Raw genomic sequence first — 18763 nt, 5'->3', positions numbered from 1 at the left:
TAATAAACAGAGATACAGATAAAACATTTGACAAAATCTAATACCCATTCATAGTAAAAACTCCCCATAAACTAGAAGTGGAGGGAAGCTTCCTCAACTTGGTTTCTAAAAATCTACAAAAACCTGAGGGCTAATATTGAGCTTAGACCTGAGAAATTCAGAGCTTTTCTACTGAAATCAGGAAAAAGGCAAGGATGCGTCCTTTCACTACTTCTTTTCAACATCTACTGGAATCTCTACCTAATACAATATGATAAGAACAGGAAATAAAAAGTATACAGATACAGAAGGAAAAAATAAAACTATTTTGTTTGCAGCTGATGTGATTGCCTAGGTAGAAAATCTGAAAGAATCAACAAAAAAACTGCTGAAACTCACAAGTAATTTTATCACATTGCAGGATGCAAGGTTAATACACTTCAGTCAATCACTTTCCTATATACTAGAAATGACTGATTGAAATTTGAAATTAAAAACACAGTAACACTTATATTAGAAATCCCCAAAATGAAAATGAAATAAATCTAACCAAACATGTACAAAATGTTTATGAGAAAACTACAAAACTCTGATGAAAGAAATCAAATAACTAACTAGAGATATGCCATGTTATGGATAGAAAGATCCAATATCAATTGTCAGTATACAGTCCCAATCGAAATCCCAGCAAGTTATTTTGTGAATATTTTCACACTGATTTTAAAGTGTGTGTGGAGAAGCAAAAGATCCAGAATTACCAACACGATCTTGAAGTAGAAGAACAAAGTTCGAAGAGTAACACTACCCTATTTTAAGATGATAATCAAAGCTACAGTAATCAAGACAATTAGGATGTTATTCACACAAGAATAGACAAACAGAACAATGGAATAGAATGGAAAGTTCAGAAATAGTCCCACATAAATGTAGTCAACGGACTTTTGACAAAGGAGGAGAGGAAATACAATGGAGAAAAGAGCGTTTTCAGCAAATGGTGTTGGAATAACTGGACACACACATTGAAAAGTAAATGAATCTAGACATAGACCTTACACACTTCAAAAAAATTAACTCAAAATGGAATCTCTATCTACATGTAAAATGCAAAATTATAAAACTCCTGGAAGACAACTTAGGAAAAATCTAAATTCCCTTGGGGTTGACAATGCTTTTTAGAGAACCACCAAAGGCATGATCCATGGAAGAAATAATTGATAAACTGGACTTTATTATGATTTAAAAATTTCCCTCTGCAAAAGACATCCTCAAGAGAATGAAAGGACAAGTTACAGAATGGGAGAAAAAATTTGCAGAAGACATATCTGATAATGAACTGTTATCCAAAACATACAAAGAACTCTTAAAACTCAGTAAGAACGTAACGAATCTGATCAAAAATAAGCCAAATATCTTAACAGATACCTCACCAAAGAAAATATATAGATGGAAAATAAGTATATGAAAATGTATCTTTTATGATCTGACATCATACTTCATCAGGGAGACACAAGTTAAAACAATCATGGCCTACCACTACACACCTATTAGAAATTCCAAAATTCAGAACACTGACTACACCAAATGCTGGTAAGGATGTGAAACAATGGGAACTCTCATCCATTGCTAGTGGGAATCCAAAATGATACAACCACTTTGGAAGATAGTTTGGCAGTTTCCTACAAAACTAAATGTACTTTTATCATACAATCCAGCAATCATGTTCCTGTTTATTTACCCAAAGGAGCTGAGAACTTATATGTACACAAAAACCTGCATGTGGATGTCTATAGCAGATTTATTCATAATTGCTAAAACTTGAAAGCAATAAAAATGTTCGTCAATAGGTGGGGTAAACTGTGGTATATTCAGACAATGGAATATTATTCAGTGCTAAAAAGAAATGAACTGTCAGGCTATGAAAAGACAAGTAGGAAACATAAATGCATATTACTAAGTAAAGAAGCCAGTCTGAAAAGGCTACATCCTGTATGATTCCAACTATCTGACATTCTGAAAAGTGCAAAGCTGTGCAGACAGTAAAAACGTTTGTGGTTGCCAGGGGTTGCGGGAAAAATAAATAGGCAGTGCACAGGCAATTTTTAAGTTGGTGAAACTATTCTGTATGATACTATAATGGCAGATACATGCCAGCATGCATTTATCCAAACCTATAGAATATATGACACCAAGAGTGAACCCTAATCTATATATAAAATCTTTAAATATAATAAATCTTTTATATACATTACAATCTCTATATAATCTTTATATATAATCTATAGTTTATAAAATTTATATATGTAATTATATACTTTTATAATAAACTCATAATGTATGTTTTTATAAAAGCACATTATTGTATAGAATCTATGTATTTATATATATACATACATATTTTTATGAAAAATATATATAAAAGACAAAAGCAACTTAGAGGTTTAAATGTAATATTTTCATTGATTTTCTCATTTCATATATTTATTGAGCAACAGCTACATGCTCTTATGCTAATGTAAGAGACGGAAACAAAAACCAAGAAAATAATGGGATACTTGCTCTATCTGCTATGTAGAAAATAAAGTATGTGATAATGTCTAGGGACCTACTTTGAGCTGAATGATCTTCATTAAGTGACATTTAAAATAAGATCTGAGTGATCAGGAAGGCTCTACCATAATAAAATCTTGAGGACAAGTATTTAAGGCAGAATAAACTACAAATTCTTGGCCTTAAGGTAGGAAAGAGCTTAGTGTGTTCCTGGAACCCAAAAAGCCTGAATAGCTGAAGCTTATTGACTAAGAAGTGGTATAAAGGGGGGGAAAAGTCACACGTTTAGGCAGAATGCCATAAGGTAAGTCTTTGTTGGTCTTGGTTAGTTAAGTCTATTTTATGTGGTAGGAGATGGGAAACCATCAAAGGGACTTAAATAGTAGTGGTCTGATATGATTTACATTTTTAAAAGATCATCTGGCTTCCAGTAGCAGCTCTGAGACATGAAATATTATTTTTTGGTATCCATTTAACTGTGTTTATTTCCCAAATACAAGGCTAATTCATGAATTTGTGGCTTCAACATTTGCTTTTGACCCACCAATTCAGAAAAACATCTAAGGGGGAAAAAATGGAAATCAGCTTCCATTAACAGTTTGTGATTGATAAACTGCAAATGCCTTGAACCATGAAAGAAGCAAATCTTATTACACCATAAACCCAATGACATATATTTTCCTCCTAAAGCACAGGTTATTGTATAGTTCTTCTACCAGGCCACGGATATTGGTTCTCAGCAGAGGAAGTTCATTACAAGTATTACTTTGACTAAAACTAGAGGTTCTTGGGAATTAAGGTAAAATCAGCTGAAAGAGATATGCAAATTGAACACAAATTAGAGAATCCCTAAAAGTCTAGGTTGTCTCTTATGATAATCTAGTTATAAGCCTCATTCATCTCTTAAACATATATAGGCAGCCTACATAATTTAGACATTAAGTGATAAGAAAAACACCTGTGCCACTGACAACCCCTCATATTGGGAGTCATTAGGTTTGCTGGGTCTGAATTATTCTGTGAACTGCATACTCAGAGTCACTCTGATATTATCATAGGCATACAGAGCAAACTTTTGAACGTTCTCTAAGTCATACATATTGTGAATGGAAGAAACCCCTTCCATTATTGAATCAGTCCCCTGCCAAGGCAAAATCAGGTCTTCACACAATAGAATGCACCCTATTGTAAGCTGACTTTCCATTATGTTCTACATCCAAGGCCAAGATTATAAAACAAAGCAAAGTAGGGCAAGCCCAATAGATTTGCTACATGAGATAATTTATTTTATTTCTTAAAAATTGCACAGGCAGTTACTTTCCAAGTCACGATATTCAAAGACCAGTATAATTTGGCTGAATTTTATGAGCCAGATTTGAAAAGGGGGGCAAAATATTTTTATTTGTAGAGTCAAAAATGCCTTAGATATCATCTGGCCCAGCTATCATTTTGCAGAAGGGAAATTAAAGTGCCAGAGTTTTAAGTATCTGTACAAAGCTAGAGAGATGAAGAGCCAGGGCTGGCACACAGGTTTGTGATCCTAGTCCAGTGAATTTTTTGAACTCAAACCAGAATTGGAAAAATGAAGAGAGCTTGCTTCTTTTCCACACTGGAAGAGGCAGAAATTAAACTTTTTTTCAGCTTCCTTCGAGTCAGGTTATGTATAGCCAAACAGGAACCTAAGCACCTTTTTTTTTGAAAGACTTCACATGGCTTTGTGTAATTATTTATTGGTAGTACAAACTCATTATGAATTGGATTGATGAGAGTTATGTTGTCACTGACAGATGCTAGGATAAAAATGCCCAGTTCTATAAACTTTTCATTCTTCCATTGTGGGCAGCTCACCAGTGTGAAAATAAGTTGGGTGTATAGATTTGAAAACATAAAACAGACCCCTAGGAACTAGGTCTTTCTCCGGCCTATCACAGTAGAGACACATTGTGTCTCATCCAAGGACATCAGTGCTGACCAAAAACAACAGCATTAACTAAAACTAAATAAAATGACCAAATTGAAATTCTGCATTGCCTAGAATAGGCATGCAGAATTCTGGTATGTCCTGCCCAACCTCCTCTGGCAAGGGGAACTTTGGTTCTGAATACAACTGTTTTGAATAAGGCTAACTTTTGTGAGTCATTTGTTGTCCTTGAAAAAAAAAAGTCAAAAATAACCGTCAAAAGTGACAGGCACATTGCCATATCAATTTCACAATTTCAATTTCATACACAAAGTAAAAAACAGTAACCTCTGTATTAAAAATTTAGAGAGCAATGAGAGTGTCATCATTGTTCTATTTCTATAATTATGAATTTAATTCAACTTTTTGTAGGATATGTCTATTAATTTTGCATAAAAACAAAAGCATAATCTTCATCAATTGTAATAGTCTAAACGCCATCAGAAAATATAGCCAATAGTTTATCAGCGTCATTTAAAACACTTTAGAAGGGTTAACTCATAAGATATAATTTTTGATAACATGATTTTTATTTTTGTATTCTAACTTATTATGAGGCAAAAATTGAGCCTGATACTTTACTTTTCTGATACTCATAATAGTAAACTTGTAATTAGATGTTATTATTCTACCCATTTTATAGATGAAAAATTAAGTATATTGCCTCAAAATTAACAAATTTCTATTTCAGGCAATCTAATTCCAGTAATATTTCATTTAGCAATTCTGTGAGTGCATAGTTGTGTGTGTTTAAGTGGGGGAAAGAGATTTAATGTCTTTCAGCAGACCTTCAAAACAGTTTCTGATACAGAAACGTCTCTAGAAATTGGTGATTTACTTAAGAAACTTGAAGTCTGCAAATCAGATGAATCCAGGTAGCAGAGCAGAAGTCAGTGAAGCCTTGAAGAGTTTAAGCTTAAGAATTTATTTGTATTCTCACCTAATAAAGACGTTATTTCTCCAATTAACCTTAAACAGAAATGCTAAATTCAGAAGAGGCTTTCATAAACAACCATCATCAAAACAGCTTGCCAGAATACTAATGCTCTCTCTGTTCTCTGTCATGTCTGCTATCTATGGCACTAATTAGGTTGGATGCACTCCCTAGTACATATATGTTTTCCTGCTCCAATTGTCAAACTGTATATTTACCTTAGATCATCCCAAATATGTTTAGGGCAGTAAAACACACTAATAATTAAGTAATTACAGTAATGAGTATAAAAAAAGAAAACCAAGATAAAAATGTTAGAAAAAGCAAATATACAAGGGTAAGAAAACTACTAATGTTTGAATAAAATTATAAAACTCCAAAAGGATTGTACACTCCATTGTCTTCATAAATATTTCTTATTCCAGTTTAAAGAAACCCAAACAAAGTCATTAATATTATGGTTTATTCAAGGACGATATGGGCTGTAATCTGAAGACTCATACTTTAATAATTTTAAAACGCCTTGGATTAACATGAAAAATTGGCCAATGAGTGTATATCTATATTTCAAGTTAAAATAAAATACATGTTATATATCATCTTAAGTGGAACTTCTCAAATTCAACAACCAAATATTATGACATTAAGGAAGATAAAACTATTTGTACCATAATTTCTTACTACTTTTTCAGTTCCTTTGTTACCACTAAAAAGAATGATCTGAGAGGAGATCATTTATTCACTCAAAATAAAAACCATGTGCAAAGTCTATTTACAGAGGAGATAAAGTTAAATTTGTGACATGAAATTTTCAGGCCCCAATAATGATTGTGAATAGAAGTAGAGGGATTCAAAACTAGCTCAACCTTGGCCAGAGTAAGAACAGAATCCACACGTATGTAAAGAGACCTAAATTGTCACATGTTCTGACTCTAAATTGGAACCCCCAAACAATTTACATAATTTCTTGTGCCCCCATTATCTCATCTCTAAAATAAGAAAATAGCAAAATTAACCTGCTACTCTAGTGTAATTCAAAAATGCAATGATTTTCACATTGTGTAGAAATTTTGTTTGCATAAAAAATACTAAATCCTTCAGAAGGCATTTCCATTTAATTACATATTGTTTTTCTTTATATTACGTATAGAACCATTATTTTCTTGATACAGAGAGCTGTCCTCTCAAACTTTGCAGGAAGTGGACAGCAGTTAATATGTTAAATCATCTGAAAATATTTCAAACATGGAATCAAAGTCACTACATAGTGCTAATAGAAAATCTTACTCTAAATTACCCAACATTAAAATTATTCCTGGAAAGATTTGAAAAGAAAAGGCAAAGTCTAAAATAAAATGAATACATCAAAAACATCTAATATCTTCTAAAGTATAGTGAGCCTTATTAAGCTTGCCAAATGTAAGCATTAAATTAATTAACAAAGAAAACATTTACACCTAACAAAGAAATGTGTATATTCAGGATCTCTATATGTCTATATAGACATATATATGAAATGTATATATTCAAGATCTAGTTCAAATGTTTAAGTAAAATGTCACATTATATATCAGATTTTAACATCATAGGACATTGACAAAAGGAAGCAGTCTATATTGTCATTATTTTTTAATACATTTATATATAATTTATATATATATAGATTAGATAAACACAGATATATGTACATATATATAGAACTGTGTGATTCACCATGTTTCTTCCTTTCTTGGTAGACTTAAAGGAAAACCACATAACAAAAACCGAAAAGGCAAGTCTCAGAGGAAACTGGGAATCTTTTATCTCATTAAATCTCCTAACATCTTTCCACTCTTACTCATCAAGGTTTATTGTATGAGTTCTATTCTAGCCAATGTGGTGATATTATAGCACATCTACTAATTATCCAGAAAGAAGAGATTATACCATGAATGTTCTTCCCTATTAACTTGATGAAAGTCTTCAAAATTTATAGCATGTTGCTCACATTCTTTTCATAGGCCTACACATAAGGACTGAAGGAAGACAGTGATTTCATGGAAAACCTAAGAATTTCCAACTTAATCTGATGGATTGTGAATTTCAAACTGGAGGTTCAGAGAAGATATGTTTTTACATAACTTTAACTCATAACTCAAAAAATGTGATATCTCAGTAACCGCAGAATAGGGACCTCTTGCACAAATACTAAGAAGATTGAACAATAACTCCTTTTTTTTTAGGGTCAAACAATCTCAAAAGTTTTAGATTTTCAGTTCGGGTATACAGAGCACTTAGGTTTCTTGAGTGTGTTGCCCTTTAGGGACCGAATTCTGTAAGTCACATAACTTTGGTACCCTGAAGGCTAAGATAGGCAGAAATAAGAGAGTAAAATGCAGATCCCTATCTGATTCAATTTATGCTAGAAAGAAGTATGACATCTCCTATTTCCCCCATAAGATTTCAAATCGTAGCAGTTTAATGGAAATTAATGAAGACCACAGAACAGTTGGCAAAGAATCACTTTCAAAGTATATGGCTCATACTGTTAAACCAAAATATTAGTTTACATGCTGTCAACATTGAGTTGTCATTAGTATGTTACATTTTAACTTATTATATTTTTTCTGACTAGATTTTAAGTTTATGGTAATTGTGATATATCTATATATATATCTATATATAGATATATACATATGTATATACATATATCTATATATATATAGAGATATATACATATGTATATACATCTCATAATGCCTGTCCCAGTATCTTATACAAAGAGAGAATGGTCAGTAAATACTATATGTTGATTGGCTAATTTATTATTATATATTAATTGATTGTTAGTGCTGAAAGGAATCTTATAACCTCCAGGCAATACCACTGCTAGAGGGAGGGGAGGATGAAAATGCTCCTGTGAGACTTAGAAGGCTGGTCCCTGCCCTGTGATGTGTAACAGAGTCTAGATTATTTATTTAAAATATCAGTAGTATAACACTGTTTTGGTTTACATAGAATTAGAATTTGCTCTGCTTTCAAATGGACACCACTTTACAGCATTTTGAATTTTATGATTCTATATCCCAGCAAGAGCCAGAATGTATTAAAATGTACAAAACATCCATTTTTCTTCCAGAATAAATTGAAAGTAATCAAAAATTTTCTATGTGTATGTCCCAATTTCAGTTCTGAATTCTCTGGCATTAATCTTCATCTAAAAACACACAAATATACAAATGACTGGAGATAAGAAAATCAAGTATCATAGCCACAGAAGAACAAGAAACAAATATGCTTTTTTTTTTTTTTGAGACAGGGTCTTACTTGGTCACCTGCAGCTCACTGCAGCCTCAGCCTCTTGGGCTCAAGCAATGCTCTCACCTCAGCCTCTAGAGTAGCTGAGAATACAGGCATGTACCCCCACACTTGGGTAATTTTTATTATTATTATTATTATATTATTATTATTTTGTGTAGCAGCCAGGTCTTGCTATGTTGCCCATGCTGATCTCAAACTCCTGGACTCAAAAGATCCTCCTGCCTTAGCCTCTCAAAGTGTTGGGATTACAGGCATGAGGCACTGTACTGGCCAGTAAATGCATTAATTCTGCTTTTTTGTGTGTACTTCTGCTTTCAGAGCTAATTATTTTTTCTTTAGATGAGACTGGCAGCCTTGTGTGAAATGTAGAATCTGTAGAATTCAGAACGTCTCAGTTTTCCCTGAAATGTTCTATGAGTAAGACAGAGCCTCTTACTAAAGTTAACAATTAGCATTGGGTAGAAAAGTATAAACAGAAACACAAATCTTGAATATACTCATGTTCACCCTGTGCTATGGATATTAGACAACATTCAAATATTGTATATAAATCAGTAGGCTCTAATACTAAAAAAAAGAGATATTTTATATGCTTACTCGTGCAGGTGATGCTATAAAATCAAAGCATTGATAAACATAGTGTGAAATTAATGCTATACATATATAGTTTTGTAAGAGGTTTTAGTTACTGAGTCATTCTGGAGCCAAAAGTCCCAAATGAGTAGTTTTATTCAAGGGAGAGCAAGTATCCACATTTCTAATGTTTGTTTAATGACCCAATAGAACTTGGATAATGAGACAATTGAGGATTGAGAAAGGTATACCATCCATCATGGTGAGTCTAATGCTAGTGACATACTGTTTATTTACAGTGCAATATAGGAGACCTATGGCTCACACTGCCGACACAAACAGAACAATAAAAAGCACTTAAAGCCATTTATATTCATTTTAAAATTAAACCCATGGGGTGATGTCAAGATCCTATTCTCTCTGACGGAGACATAGCATTTATCAACAGCCTGTATGCCTCGTTCTTCAAACAGTGCACAGCGAGGACCTGGATTTCTACAATTCTTGCTTCACTCTAATGGAGAAACAATGAAATAGGAGGAAAAGCAAACCTATTAGATCTACTTTGTCTTCATAGTTATGTTTATGAGACATGCTGTCTCATTTCTTCCAGGCCTCTTTCTGATGGTTTCCAACAAAAATTCTCAGTACTTTTCTTCATAATAGTACAATACAATTCAGCTATCACTGGATTTCCTTTCTTCTTTTCAAAGTTTATTTCTAGTGAATTCTATAGAGTAAAATATTTCTGATCCTTTTCATTGGCAATGAAATCATTTTGCTATTTGTAAAAAGTGATGTCCATATTTGATCTTGACTTACTTAGCTTTTCACGTGTAGTCCCGTCATATATTACCTGTACATTCTTGCTTTTTATCCTCTTGGTTTTAATTGCTACTCTGCCATTGACTCACACTTTAAAGAAAGATAGCTTATAAAATCAGAAGAATAATTCTGTTCCACCTACGTGATTTGGAAGTGAAGAAACACATACCTAGCTTTATTAGGAAGATGTGTCCAGATGTACAAAGTTACACCCTTGGGTAAGGTAAGTTAAGGGTAAGGTAAGTTAGAGTGAGGAGTGATCAGTTTCTGATTACTCTCCTTGAACACAGAGAAGTTGAATTATACAGACTAGAGGAAAATTCTGTGATAATTTTAGCACCAAGCAATTCGCTGCTCATCTGGCTCACTCACTGAGTTAGCCCTCATACTAAGCATATTGCTTGACATTTGGCTAGTAATCCTTTCCTAGAAATATTTTCTTGTTAAGAAAGACTTTGCTAATATTGAATCACCGGGCGCTAGTGATAATAGAAATATTTTTGAAAACTTTACCTCATACATTTTTAGATTCAACCTATGGTAATATTTTCATATTCTTCATCTCTTTAGTAATGTTTTAAATAATACTTAGCTTCAAAATAATGGAAAAGACTAAGAAAAAATTTATATTTTTAAAACTCATCTAAAAAATATTAACCTTACTGTTTCATTCTCTCCCTACACAACTTATCTAATAATCCTTTTAAAATTTTTCTCCGATAACATCCATATCCAGACCAATTTGAAAAAAATTAATAAATGTGACCACATATCAATTATTAAATTATTTTACAGCATTGATAGTCCATTCACACTCTTCTGTACCCAATAATTTAAAAGGAGTCAGCAAATTTTATCTTACAGATATTTAACCTAATTTCTTGCTAGTGAAAAATATTCCATGATTGCCACAATACATATTTCTTATAATTCACCTGTGTAATGCCTTTTCACCTTGTAGTAATCTTATAGACTGTTAATATTATAATTTTATCTTTTGTCATATTTCCCATTTTGCTTTAAAAATCTGTTATTATCCAAGTCTTCAAAACATTTCAAATACTTCCCAGTTCCAATAATCAGCCAATTTCTAAATATAAAAGCCAAGAAATAACATAACTGCATTTTATTACTATGTATCCTTTGAGTATTTACAATTAATTTATGCTTAGTCATTACTACAAAATTACAGAAATGATATTTATTATTTGGAAGTATGTTCATATACTTCACATAGATTTTAAAGACTTGAATAACAGTGATTTTCTGGGAAAACTCAAGTTTCACATCCCTTTACAGTGGCCACTATTGTGACTCACGCATCATTCTTTTTCACTCACTGGTTCATGTACTGAGCATGTACTATTTGTTCAGCCCTTGTCTAAAGCTGGAAATTCAGAGGTAAAGACATGGTCCCTAAATTCTTAGAGTTAGATTTTACTATGAACTTATATCTCTTTTCTTCTATATACTTTGATGACAGGGTAATGTCTTTGGAAGTCTCTCCTTCTATTCAGGAAGTTTCAAGTATATTAATATATAAATTTAGTATTTCTTGGAACATTTTGATTCTAATACGATATCTAAGAAATTTCAGATAATGTTCAACCATCTTAATTTGATTCAGTCATATTTTGTCAAAAGAGTAATATGATAATCTGTTAAAAAGTGGTAAATTTTTATTTCACCTTTAGTAAAGTGTGAGAAAATGTTATTGTGTTTTAAGTTTTATCTCATAATGCATTAAAAAAAGTACATTTGTTTTTTTCATATATTTATATCCAGAAATGGTAGAAAATGCTTATTTACATAACTCAAAATAGGCAACTACATGAAAAAATTTCAAACAGAACTCCCAGTAAAAACTCCAATTCTGGTAAAATAATAAGGGGAAAAAGTTAATGTGCATACTGAATCTATGAGAAGTTGTAACAGACATATTCACATATTCACCAAAATTCATTTCTCTTCATCCTGGACACATAGCTAGACTTGCATGTTTCAGCCTCCATTGTAGTTAGGTCTTGGAGTGTGCCTAAATATTGTATAAAGAAATGTGAGCTAAAGTGCTACTACCAGCCCTAGCTTGAAAAATCTCCCTCAGTGTCTCCAGGATCTTTCTTCCTTATGACAGACTGAAACAGCGAATTGCATTATGTTCTTAAAGTTCACTACTTAAAAATGGTAGCAGTAGGCAGTTATACAGATACAGCATACTAAAATGCTAAAAATAACTGTTATTCTTCAGTCGAATATTTGTTTAAAGTGCTGTTTATGAAGATTTTGAAGAAAGACCAACAATCTACCAAAACTGTAGCTCAGGGGAAAGAGGTTGGAAAAAAGTCAGGATTCATTTAAACTGGCTGCTAAATAATGTATTTGCCCAATTACGTGTATTATATTTGAGAAATAAATCAGCTCGGGAAAGAACTGACTGATTTGCAAGCAGACATTAAGGGTCTTGCAGTGCTGGAAAAGCCAACTTCTTCAAAACTACTAACATAAGAGATATAAGGGAAAAAGGCTTTGAGCACAAAGTCAAAAGAAGTTTTCTCAGTTATAAAAGGCACTCCGTCCTGAAACTAAAAATAAGATTAAGGGTGTTACCTTCTTATGAAAACCTATTGCTCAGATGGCAGCTACTACTACTTTGGTGAAAGAAATAGGCATGGGATCAAAGCAGCAAGAAAATTCAGAGAGCTTGAAAAGTGAATCTAAAAAAAGATCTTGGGTATGCTTACTAGCACTAAAATGGAAACAAATACATTAGAAATTTAGTAAGTTTTTGGAGGAAATTCTATTGCTAAAGAATTATGAGCTTGGCCAAAAAAAAAAAAAAGAGAGAGAGAATTTTTTTAAAACACGGAATGCAAAATAACCTCTAGGCTCCTAATTGTGTGTGATTACAAATTGGGCTTTGATTTTTGAGGAACCTCTCCACAGTATTTTCTCTAGCAGCTGTACCATTTTACATTCCCGTCAAAGAAATCATTGCCAACACCAATGTCTAGACGTTTCTTCTGCTTTTTTTCTAGAAGTTTTCCAGTTTCAGGTCTTACATTTAAGTCTTCAATTGATTTTGAGTTGATTTTTGCAAATGGTGTAAGATAGAGGTCCAATTTCATTCTTTTGCATGTGGCTATTCGGTTTTCCCAGCACCATTTATTGCAGAGACTCTCCTTTCCTCATCGTGTACACTTGGCACCCTAGCTGAATATCAGCTGACTGTAATCACGTGAGTTTATTTCTGAACTTCCTACTGTGTTCTGTTGGTCTATATGTCTGCCATATAATCCAGCAATCCCACTTCTGAGTATATATCCCAAAGAAATGAAATCAGGATCTCAAAAAGATATCTGTACTGTCATGCCCATTGCTGTATTATTTACAATAGCCATGATATGAAAACAACCCAAAAGTCCATCAACAGATAAATGGATTTAACAACATGGCATATACATACAGTGGAATAATATTCAGCCTTTCTAAAAATGGAAATCCTATCATTTGCGACAACATGAATGAACCTGAAGGACATCATACTAAGTGAAATAAGCCAGTCACAGAAGGACAAATACTGCATGATTCCACTTATTTGCATAATCTAACATAATCAAACTCATAGAAGCAGAGAATAGAATAGTGGTTGCCAGGGGCTGGTAGGAGGGGGAAATGGAGAGCTGTTGCTCAATAGGTATAAAGTCTCAGTTATACAATACAAACAAGTTCCATTTATCTACTGTACAATGTAAGGTCTACAGTTAACAATATGGTGTTGTGCATTTAAAACTTGGTTGGGGTAGATCTTGTGTTATTTGTTCTTACCATAAAAAAAGAAAGAAAAAAAAACAACAGAAAAGAGTACAGGAAAACTTTTGAAGTTTTGTAAAAAAAAAAAAAAAAAGGTATGTTTAATACTTGATTGTGATAATGATATCACAAGTACATGCATATATCCAGACTCATCAAATTGAATATATTAAACCTGTGTCATAAAGTATGTGAAGTAATACGTATTAGCCCGATGTAGCCATTTCATAATGCATACATATTTTGAAACAGCATATGGTACACAATATATATAATTTTCATTTTTCAACTTAAACACTTTTTAAGATAAAAATAAATGTGCAGTTTTTTTAATATATCAATTGTACCACAATGACGCCGTTAAAAAATTGGGCTCTAAAAGCTATGCAGCTTCCCAAGAGAACAATATTCCCCAGTCTCCACTTCAAAGATGTCTGTAGAAGAAAATATACAAGAAAGACCCTCTAAAAGGATGGCATTGGAGTTCACAGAGATCAATAGACAAGGATTCCTTCCAGAATGCTGACTTCAGATCTAACCATTAAATTTCCTCCACTGTCATTGCAGAAAAGTTTTAAAAATACCTTCCCAGAAGGAGTTCATCATTGCTCTGTGAGAGTGCCTGCCATGAGTTTCCCATTCATCCATTTTCAGAATGGGCTTTTTTTATGGTTATTATATACTTGCTTCACTAGTGTATGCTGACTTTTAGTTCCTGGGAATTAAAACACTAGAATACACACTGGTCTTGATCGATAGAACTGAGCATCTTCCAAATACTTTTGAAATATTTGATTTTAAAATTGGTGCAGGTGTGAAATGGGGTTTTAGGTTGTCTCACTTGAAGAGGAGTCTTCTGCTTTAAATATAGGAAAAAGGCTACAAATTAATATTAATATTTCATGACCAGAGGGGCAAACTGTGGCAGAAACTGCTCGCTGTTCACAAAAACAAAACAATCACAATGAAAACTACATTTTCTTCTTCAAGGGCACAAAATTAGACAGTATTTTTAATAATTCCTTTTATTATGGTCGTCCATGTGATGAAGTTGAAATTATATGTGCTATTTTGGGGTTTAACCATGAAAACATCCCTAAATCTTTACACTACAGATCACTGAAATAAGATTATCATGCTATCCTTGGATACCTCATTAGAGCTTTCATCAACATAAGTTCCTGTGTGACAGATAGCAAGGAAGAGAGTTGTTCCTGTCCCCAAGTAACACCTGCCTTGAACCATCATATGAGAAAGAAATGAATTTATCTTGTTCAGGAGTTTTTGGTGAGAGGAGCTAAAAATATACTATACATCAAAATTTTAAAGTACTGCTTTCATAGCCATTCACCTATAGATTTATTAATGTTCCATACATTACAGTTCCTCCTCCAAAGTGTAACGTTGGGTAAGACAGCATAACCTGCATGTACTCTCTGAGGTTCTTCAAACTTTGTACATAGCTGTCCAATTTTCAGATCCATCGTTAATGTTTGTACAAGACTCATATAATAGTCCACCTGAGCTATTAAATGGTCTACTGTCAGGTACAATTATTTTCCCAATTATATAGCTTTGGACATTGAGACAGAAATAGGAAAAATGTAAACCTTCCTCTCAATCACATTTTGGGAAGTGTTGGACCAGGATTTAGGCTGAGGCAATAAGACCCCAGAAGTTATACTTAACTATGGCCCCATGCTTATGAGGAAATGCAAAACTGCCGTTTCACTTGCCGTCCTCACCATGGCTGCCAAACAGCTTTGCGTGTTGCTGTAACAGTGTTACGACAGAATTCCTACAATTTGAGAAATATGGATAAGACTTAGAGAAATTTACATTACAGAAGAATTCCTTATTTGGAAAAGATCCCAACAAGAATCCCTATAAACAAAGAGTTCTCTTGGTGATTCTTAAGCAGAGTTTACTTCACAGAAATTTGAAGAAATGTAAAGATTCACACATTTATTGGATGAAAGTAAAGGGTAGTACTTAATCTTCTCTACCCTAAATATATAGTGTGTAGAGGCAAGGTTTGAAAGTTTTTAAATATTTTCATGGAATTAAAACACTCTTTCCTTCTAGTAAAAGGAAACTGTTTCCAGAACTCATTTGAAAAAGCACTATTTCAGGCCTCAAGTTTTCTCATAAAATATTTTGCCTTGGTGCCAGGTGTTGGTGTGAGTTCCTTCTATCAGATTTTCATAATAATATAGTTTGTGGATTTTCTACTTGCTTTGAATAAATAATTTTTTCTTCCCATACCACAGTGGGTTCTATTTCTGTGTATTCCTTTTCTCATTTATTTACAGCAGCAGTCCCCACTTATCCACAAGTGATATGTTTCAAGAACCTCAGTAGATTCCTGAAACGTCTGATAGAACTAAAACTGATTGCCATCAAGCGGAATGTGTTTCTGTTCATGTCTGCTACTCTCAAGTTTAATATCATTTGCATCTTAACTGAGCACTTAAGATTCACTCTGGCTTAACTTTTCTGCAGTTTGTGGCAAAAAAAAAAAAATTTATTTTTCCTTCACAATTTCATGGACAGAAGATTCATTTTTACCATACATCTCACCAATCTCAGGATACAATTTTTTTCTTTTCTTTTTAAATCACTAATTTTTACCTTTTCACTTAAAGGAAACACTTTACAGCTTCTCTTTGGCATACCTGAATTGCCAGCACCACTCCTCTCACTTTGGGTCCATTATTAAGTAAAATAAGGCTTATTTGAATACAGGTACTTTGACACTGTTACAGTGGGTCTCATGACCAAGATGGCTCCTAAGCGACTAACAGATGGGTCGCTCAGACAGTCCGGATACACTGGACAAAGGAATGATTCACACCCTCAGCAGGAAGGTGTGAGATTTCATCACATTACTCAGAATAGTGTGGAATTTAAAACTTATGAACTGTTTATTGCTATAATTTTCCATTTAAAATTTGTGAACTGTGGCTGACCATGAGTAATGGAAACCTCAGAAAGTGAAACTAGATAAGGGGGGACTATTTATTACTTCAATCATTCAAGAGGTGTTGACTGTCTACTGCATTCATAAATCACTATGGTATATATAAATGACTAAAGTCCATGTCCAACATTCAGAACAATGCCTGGAACACGATGGGCACTAAACAAATATTTATAGAATAAATGAGTGAATCAGTTAATGGATCAAAAAATAGTCTTAGTTCAGCATCTACAACAAACTGAAACAATACAGGAGACACGGTCAACACTTCAATCTATCCACATCCATACTCGAGTGTGGCCTACAGTGTTTGGAAGGGAATCATATGGGAAATAGACCTTCAGTTGAGATTCAAAGGATGGGCATGATGAGTTTAAAAAGATTCAAAACAGGACACAAATGGTAAACAAATTAAAAAGGAATGGATACACACGATATGCTTAGAGTCAATAAAGGAAGCAGTCTGGTTATACAGACTGTTTTCTTATCATAGCCACATGGCCTCAGTGCCCTAAAAATGTCCCCAACAATTAGGCCTCCCACTTGCTACACTAATCTGGTGCTCTCCTACTGCCCAGGGCATTCAAAGGGATGAGTCCAGCCTAAGAACTGAACATGTCTTCTAAATCACCTTCCTGGCAGGAAGCAATGGTAGGGTAACTGGCTTACTTGAGACCTGAGGGAAATCACTGCTAGTTAAATAAGAACACATAAAATTGAGGGAGAAGACCACAAATGCTAACTATAGCATGGTTTGAAAGAACTGTTTGTCCTTAGAGTCCCATGTATTCTTTTCTTTCAGTATTCACTTTAGAAAGTAATTGATTCCAGTCTTAAGTAATAAGTAGAAGGTATATGTTGGCTCTTCTGATAAACATAGAAGTGCTAGGGAAAGACATCCATTTAAATAAATCACTTGAATGTCAAGGGGGAAAACATTTAAAAAGTATATTTACATTGGGTTTTTCTGGCAGAAGTGAGCCTTTAAATTCTTTTAAAAAAACCATCCACAGAAATCCTTCTTAGCCCTCTATGTTAATAGTGGCATTATCTACAAGCAAGACTTCATTCTCTGTTTCTCTTTGCTATACTTCTATTTACAGCTCCTTAACTCTCTATGTGATCATATTTTGAGACTGGTTTTGCAGCTTAACGTCATAGACAAGCCAAGGTCCTATAAGTAAAGGAAATTGGGTTCTAGTCTAAAGTGTTACTACTCATCCCTCTTGTGGCATCAATCATACAGTATGATTAGGTGAACTTTAAAATTTGCTCCTGTTTGAAAATCTACACTTAAAATATTTAGGGTCCCTTAATATATTTTCAAGAAAATCTAAATGAATTTCATTAGACTTGAGAGATACCTTTTTTAGAACATGGTTCTTTTTGTCTCCTTAGCCATGTGATAAAAAAAGAAACAGTGCTTTTTAAAAAATGTGAAATATCTGTGCACACAGCAATTTGTGTTGCGAGTAAAGATTCACCCCATTATATGCCACTTATAGCACTCTACTCCAGGTTGCTGTCATTTCAAGGACGAATGATGACCCAGATTGGCCAGACCTCTTCCCAGATATTTTGAAAATTTGGACTGGGATACTGAAGCTGAAAAGATGCGAGTGTACTGCTTCTTTCAGACACTCTGATGGGATAGATAGTCTGAGAACATTGGGCTAACTTACAGAGAGAAAGAGCAATGAGAAACTAAAATCTCTGGTCTATGGCTGGTAAGACTTCTGAATTGTAAGACAAATTTCCATTTTATTTGTTAGATTTCTATAATTTATAGCCAATTGAATCCTAACTAATAAAAGTGCCATAGAGTAGCACAATTAGTGCTGTGCACTTATTTTTT

General features: G+C 33.4%; 1 long non-coding RNA gene across 1 annotated transcript; it reads left to right on the top strand.

Annotated features, from left to right (window-relative positions):
* Window positions 1-1250: 1250 nt before the first annotated feature.
* On the top strand, window positions 1251-8661 carry LOC115837548. Its single transcript, XR_004032562.1, has 3 exons — window positions 1251-1349; window positions 2013-2015; window positions 8649-8661. It is a non-coding gene; the product is annotated as an uncharacterized LOC115837548 (long non-coding RNA).
* Window positions 8662-18763: the final 10102 nt, after the last annotated feature.

This window comes from Nomascus leucogenys, chromosome 2 (genome assembly GCF_006542625.1).
Source record: "Nomascus leucogenys isolate Asia chromosome 2, Asia_NLE_v1, whole genome shotgun sequence".
Classification (NCBI taxonomy): domain Eukaryota; kingdom Metazoa; phylum Chordata; class Mammalia; order Primates; family Hylobatidae; genus Nomascus; species Nomascus leucogenys.
Note: the sequence above shows the minus strand (reverse complement) of the source record. Positions and strands in the feature narration are given on the sequence as shown.